The sequence below is a fragment of the Condylura cristata genome, unplaced genomic scaffold (genome assembly GCF_000260355.1).
Source record: "Condylura cristata isolate star-nosed mole 26May11 unplaced genomic scaffold, ConCri1.0 scaffold00009, whole genome shotgun sequence".
NCBI lineage: Eukaryota > Metazoa > Chordata > Mammalia > Eulipotyphla > Talpidae > Condylura > Condylura cristata.
Window position 1 is genome coordinate 12,075,195 of NW_004567110.1, and position 1,799 is coordinate 12,076,993.

Here is a 1,799-nt window from a genome sequence, read left to right on the forward strand (position 1 = left end):
GCTGCGCGCCCGCTGCCTGCAGCCACCAGGAGCGACGAGAGGAGAGGCAGCCTCAACCCACGGCGTCATGCTTCCTGCCACCACATTACGGCGAGTCGTCACCGGGAGAGGGGAGAAGAGGGGAGAGCGGGGGAGGGAGGGCGGCACACACGCAGCCCCCTGCCTGCCGAAACCCGCCGAGACGGGGCCACGTCCCGGCGGAGTCCCCGCGGGACCGGCCCCGTTTGCACAAAGCGCCGCAGTTGGGCCAAGAAGGGAGGGAGCCGGCCACGAAATAAATAAATAAAAACAGAGTCGGGTCTACGTAACGCCCTGTCGAAAGCGGACGCCATATTTTTTTGTGGCTTATGTCGACATAGGGAAACGTAGACATGTTTGTCCTCCTCCTCCTCTCGGTCTGGCTCCCATTTATCCAAACTTGGAATCAGAACTCTGGAAAAAAAAGCTGCCCCCCTCTGTCTCCTCGTATTTCCTCCCACCCGCAAAAAGAGCCTGCACCCCCCCTCGCGCCCCCCCCTTCCAGTCGCCACCCCGGCCAAGTCCCATTAACAGCACATTTTCGGGAGCCGCGGCGGCGGCGGCGGTGGCAAAGTTGGGCTGGAGTGGCCGGCGCCCGGGCGTGCGGGGCTCGGGGCTGGCGGCGCGGGCCGGGGGGTGCTCCGCGCCGAGGCGAAGTTTCTTACCTGCGCCAGGGCTGGGAACGCGGGGACCCGGGCTGGGAACGCGGAGACGCGGCACGGGCGTTCCAAAATGGAACTCTGCTGGCTCCCCCCACCCACTCCCCACTCCCCACCGGGCGCCCGGCTCGGGCTCCGTGGGAAAGAGGGGACAGCCAGCCTGCCAGACGGACAGACGGAAAAAGCCCCCGGACGGAGAACAGTGGCCAAAATTTTTAAAAAGAAAAAAAAAAAAAAAAGAAGGAAAAAAAAGGGGAAAAAAAATGTCTCGATCAGTGGGGAATCTACGCCAAAACCCACATGATCTGTAACGTCAGCATGCGTATTTGCATACGATACCACCGCCGAGCTGCCACCCGGGCTCGGGTTCCGCAGAAAGTTACAAAGTGAAATCCAGCCCCCTCCCGAGACGCCGGCGAAATGTCATTCTCGGGCGGGAGCTGGGGAGGGGGAGGCGAGCCCTCCGGGCGCTGGCTCCCGGCCGGGGCGGGGGCTGGGGGGCAGTAAACGAACTTCAAAGTGTGAGCCCGGTAACGGACTGGGTGGAATTTCTGCGCGGGGAGGAGGGGGAGGCGCGAGCGAGGTCATGGAATATTAATCGGCCCGGCCGAGCCCTCCTGCTGCAATACCCATTTTCTTTATGAAAAGTTCAAGGTGTCACTGATGAGCTCGACAAACTGTTGATCCCGACCACGTGGAGCGGCGGGCGGAGGAACCGCGGGGCGCGGTGGCTCGCCGCGAGCCGGCGACCCCCGGGACCCCGCGTCCCTCCGGCCGCGCGAGGGCCAGAGCGGGTGGGGCCGCCTGGCGCCCAGGGCGCGGCCTGCGCTTTCGCCGGCTTCGGGCGCAGGGAGATAAAACAGCAACCAGAAAAAACAAACAAACAAAAAAAATTTTTTAAGCCAAACACATTTTACTCTTGGAATAGTAAAGACAGGGCTTGGGGCAGGGAGAATAAGAATGAGCCCACTTATATAATGGCTTGGAAATAGATGACTTTTGCTGGGGACAGTATGAGATTTCCGCTCGCGCCAGGTCTGAGGTTGGCTAGATCCTCAAACTTTTTTTTTCCTTCAGAGCCAATAAACAAACAGACGCCCCGGGAGCTGACGGCAACTCCCG

The 1,799-nt window shown here is 61.1% G+C and overlaps 1 protein-coding gene across 1 annotated transcript in view; it reads right to left on the reverse strand.

Moving 5' to 3' along the window:
* Positions 1–872, reverse strand: part of ZHX2 (zinc fingers and homeoboxes 2) — a 136,562-nt gene extending 135,690 nt beyond the window's left edge. The window contains exon 1 of the mRNA XM_004679611.2: positions 684–872. The gene's annotated coding sequence lies outside the window, so the exon portion shown is untranslated. The remainder of the gene's footprint in view (positions 1–683) is intronic.
* Between the last annotated feature and the right edge of the window lie 927 nt (positions 873–1,799).